Source organism: Palaemon carinicauda, chromosome 33 (assembly GCF_036898095.1).
Source record: "Palaemon carinicauda isolate YSFRI2023 chromosome 33, ASM3689809v2, whole genome shotgun sequence".
Classification (NCBI taxonomy): domain Eukaryota; kingdom Metazoa; phylum Arthropoda; class Malacostraca; order Decapoda; family Palaemonidae; genus Palaemon; species Palaemon carinicauda.
The window spans coordinates 10,989,002-10,994,001 of record NC_090757.1 but is presented as its reverse complement, the minus strand read 5'-3'; the positions used below and the strand labels follow the sequence as shown (position 1 = coordinate 10,994,001).

The 5,000-nt window shown below is 32.7% G+C and overlaps 1 protein-coding gene across 2 annotated transcripts in view; it reads right to left on the bottom strand.

Annotated features, from left to right (window-relative positions):
- The window catches only part of LOC137626065 (uncharacterized), a 27,924-nt gene that overhangs the window by 13,874 nt on the left and 9,050 nt on the right, over positions 1 to 5,000 (bottom strand). The window contains exon 1 of one of the 2 annotated variants that reach the window (XM_068357146.1): positions 1,526 to 1,648. The exons of the other annotated variant lie outside the window; for it this stretch is intronic. The gene's annotated coding sequence lies outside the window, so the exon portion shown is untranslated. Of the gene's footprint in view, positions 1 to 1,525; positions 1,649 to 5,000 lie in introns of those variants that run through there. 2 annotated transcript variants of the gene reach the window in all.

The following is a 5,000-nucleotide window of genomic DNA, read 5'->3' as shown; positions in this document are numbered from 1 at the left end:
TAAAGATAAAAAGTCATAGAGGGTATGTTTTATGTGGTCATGGACTCATAGTAGGCTTGATTATAATTTTGTTCTGGTCTTAACGAGGAGACTAAACCTCTTATTTCGTTTGACGAAATTCGTAAAGGCTTTGAATTTATTGAAATATTTTTAAATAACATCAAAGTTCTCATTACCCATTGTGGTCAATTGATTACTGAATTTGGGTTGCTAGCACCAACAGCGCTTATGCATCGGCAAGAATTCTTCTTCGCTCAAGGAGTTAACTACTGGACTGTAATTGTTCAGTGGCTACTTTCCTCTTGGTAGGGTAGAAGAGACCTTTTAGCTATGGGAACCAGCTCTTCTAGGAGAAGAACACTCCAAAATCAAACCATTTTTTCTAGTCTTGGGTAGTGCCATAGCCTCTGTACCATGGTCTTCTACTGTCTTAGGTTAGATTTCTCTTGTTTGACGGTACACTATTCTATCTAGCCTAATTTCTCGTCCTCTTGTTTTTTTAAAGTTTTTATAGTTTATATAGGAAATATTTATTTTAATGTTACTGTTCTTGAAATATTTAATTTTTCCTCGTTTCCTTTCCTCACTGGGCTATTTACCTGTTGGGGTTCTTGGGCTTATAGCATCCTGCTTTTCCAGCTAGGGCTGTAGCTTAGCAAGAAATAATAATAAATAATGGTAATAATAACTCTGACAAAAATTGAATTTCTGCTATTGAAATCGAAACGTCTAGATCACGCGGCCAATTTCTTAACGGAGAATTCTTACGAGTGAATGTTCCCTTCACACTAATATCAACTAGAAATAATAATACGAGTGACATTAGTTTCTTATCAATAGTTACGCGATGACTTGGATTAACGAACTTGTAGAAGAAATGCTAAACCTGTTTGCCCCCGTCATCGTGTCTACGAGAAGTGTTACCACAATCTCGCACGAGCACACAGTCGTGTACAATGTTGCCACGTCCCATATATGTTATTAATGTACATTATTGTACGATTATACGGCTACTTATAACTGTCTTTTACTATTTAAAGCGTATATATGCCACCAGCAAGCAAATTTAGCTCAAACCAGACGCGCATAGCCAGAAAAAACAGCGATTTTCGGACACAGTCGTCTGCAGTGTGCCACATCCTATATATGTTATTAGTGTACATTATTATGCGATTATGCAGCTACTTATAACTGTCTTTTACCATTTAAAGCGTATATAAACCACTAACAAGCAATTTTAGCCCATACCAGACTCGTATAGCCAAAACAAAATCGCGATTTTCGGACACAGTCGTATACAGTGTTGCCACATCCTATACATGTTATTAATGTACATTATTATACGATTATACGGCTACATATAACTGTCTTTTACTAGTTAAAGCGTATATATACCACCAGCAAGCGAGTTTAGCTTTAATAAGACGCGTATAGCCAAAGAAAACAACAATTTTTGGAAGCAGGTGCCGATTTCCAAACGGTAACCGGGAGCCGGGCTCAAATTGGAAAACATTCTGGGAGATACCTTGAGTGTGGAGTGCTGAAGGTCACCAACAGTAGCCAGGAGCGAAGTGAATAGGTCGCTTTAATGTTGTGTGTCTATATATATGTGTGTGTGGGCTCACTGTAGAAGAGTCGCTGGGGGGAGGGAGGGGAGGGGGTGGGCTAATCACGTGATGGAAAATTTGGACACTAGTCTCTCCTGTTTCATATGGCCGTTATCAAGTATTTTGAGTTCTTTATTTAGCATATGACGTTTAAAGGAATTCTTTTAAGTATTTCAGGGTTTCCTTTGATATATGACGATCAACAATTTTTTTGTTAAAGTGTTTCAGGGTGTTATTTTATATATGACGCTTGATTACTCCTTTGCAAAAGTATTTCAGCTTTTCAATTGATATAAAGTTTAAGTACGTTTTTTGCAATAATATTTCAGGGTTTTATTCAATATATGACGTTTAAGTACTTTTGTTGTTAAAGTTTTTCATGGTGTTATTTTTATATTTGACGTTTAATTACTTTTTTGTAAAAGTATTTCAGGATTTTATCAAGTATATGAAATTTAACTACTTTTTATGAAAGTATGTCAGGGCTTTATTTAATATATAACATTTAATTAGTATTTTGTTAAAGTATTTCAGGGTTTTATTTAATATATAACATTTAATTACTTTATTGTAAAAGTATTTTAGATTTTAGCATAGGAAGTTTCATTATTCTTTTTGTAATTAGTTCAGATAGAAAGATAAAGTAGCAGATCAGGGAAATATATTGAGAAGGCTTATACGAAACAGCGACTCTATAATGGAGTCATGAGGCTCAACATTACACAGTATTCTAGAAGTTTTATTCCAGCTGTTACCAAGTTGTGGTATGATCTTCCTAATCGGGTAGTTGAATCAGTAGAACTTTAAAAGTTCAAAGTTAGAGCAAATGTTTTTATGTTGACCAGGCTGACATGAGTCTTTTTATAGTTTATATATGACATATCTGTTTTTGACGTTGTTAATAGTTGATATATGACATATCTGTTTTTGACGTTGTTAATAGTTGATATATGACATCTATTTTGACGCTGTTACTGTTTTTAGAATGATTTATTGTTAATTTGTTCTCATCATTTATTTATCTCCTTATTCCCTTTCCTCACTGGGCTATTTTTCCCTATTGGAGCCCTTGGGCTTATAGCATCTTGCTTTCCCAACTAGGGTTGTAGCTTGGCTAGAAATAATAATAATAATTAGTAAAGGCTATTGGCTTATACACCGACCCCATAATAATATCAGAGATGGGTAAAGGCTATAGAGAAAAAGGAACTACTTTTTTTTTTTAATTAGAATCTAATCTGAAGTTTTTTTTTTTTTAATTTAAGACGTTTAATTACATTTTTTTTTCTTTATTAAAATCTAATCTTCAGGTCAGTTATCTGTTAAGCCCCCGGTAGATCTGTAGAGCTCTTTATAATTTTATATTATAAAGAACTTTATTTTCATTAAAATATTGCAATACTGCAACGTTCAATAACGAATAGTACTAATATCATTATCAGAATTAGTTACTTTTGTGATGATTATGATCATTTCGGGTAACATTTGTGTTGCTGATGTTTTTGTTATTATTATCATGATTATTATATTTTTATGATTATTGCTGTTGTTTTTTATGTACTGTACGATGTTATTTCTCTGATTTCTTTTAAAAATGTTGAAAGTTTTATTGAAAGTATTAAAAGAAATCTTAGAAAACTTGTGTAGAATAGCGACTTTCAAAACTGAATTATATAGAATAAACATGGAAGAGTAAGGTCTTTGGCTATGCTATAGTTAATTCTTTTTTTGTGAGGCAGATTTTCATCAACTCGCAGGGGTGCCCTTTTGACTCGGAAAAGTTTCCTGATCGCTGAATGGTTGGACAAGATAATTCGAACCAATCAGGTTGCAGGAAAATTTTCCCAGGTAAAAGGGCACTCCTGCAAGTCGGTGCAAATTTGCCTCACTAAAAAAATTGACTATAGATTCTGTCTTTACCAATGGCTAGAGCGAAAGGATAATTGGAGACAGAATTTCATAGATATTGGTAATTAGCTGTTAATAAAGCATGTTTACATTTGAAGAAGTATACTGTTTCATAATAGTTTCATTATGGTTAATTTTTATATATGTAGGCATAACGTTAATGCCAGGTGATAAAAGCTAATCTTAACAGCACACACACACACACACACACACACACACACACACACACACACACACGTTGGGATACCTTAACGTGGGGAAAGGGTTTTTATATATCCATGATCAGCAAAGCTGTACTAGTCAGGGCTACCCATATTATTTTCTCCGTTGGGGCCCCTGGGCTTGTAGCATCCTGCTTTTCCAACTAGGGTTGTAGCTTGGCAAGTAATAATAATAATAATAATAATAATAGGCTGGCTTGCTGTGAACGATCAGGCTAATATCTTCCAACATCATTAATCTGCAGTGGCCAACGAGGTGATGAAAACTGGCCAAACTCCAGACATGAATGAGGACATGTCCTAGACATTTGTCCTTCAGTGGGCTAGAAACGGCTGTATTTGTTGTTGTTGTTATTGTTATTTATTGTTGTTGTGTTGTATTTCAACATTTTGCCAAGTAGTTTTAGAACGTCTGGCTATGACTCAATATTGCTTGCTTTGCAGTTGCCTTCAATTCGAAGAGTCATGCAATCATATTGTTTTGCATTGAAGCTATTTATTGCCTTCGCTCCTTCTGGTATTATTTTAGGGCGTATGTTCATGATTTTTTTATCGGCTATAATTGTTTTTCGATGTTTATGGAATTAATTCTCAAGAAATTGTATTCAAGTGTGGGGCTCCTTGGTGGGTTTACGTAAGACTGTTGGGACTGTTGAAGAAAACCTGTTATACAATGGAATTTGGGCCTCTCTCCCACTTGGACCGAGCCGGCAAAAAACACCTCTCTCCATGAGTAACGAATTTATATATATATATATATATATATATATATATATATATAATATATATATATATAATATATATATATATATATATATATATATATATATATATATATATATATATATATATATATATATATATATACACACACACACACACACATATATATATATATATATATATATATATATATATATATATATATGTATACAAACCTGTGAGTATATATACCCTCATTTGCGTACGTGTGCGTGAATGTAAGCATTTATAATTTTTTTGCCATTTAACTGATTTGAATATATAGTAAGTATTGTAAGGTATATATATATATATATATATATATATATATATATATATATATATATATATATATATATATATATATATGTATATATATGTATATATATATTATCGTAATAATCAGAGTGTATTTGGGTTTCTAGGTGAGCAGTGTGTAATCCAATATATTGTTTTAATTGTACAGAGACGAGTATTATTTTGTTATAATGGTAGTTAAAAGAATCTTTATATGACTAGTGCA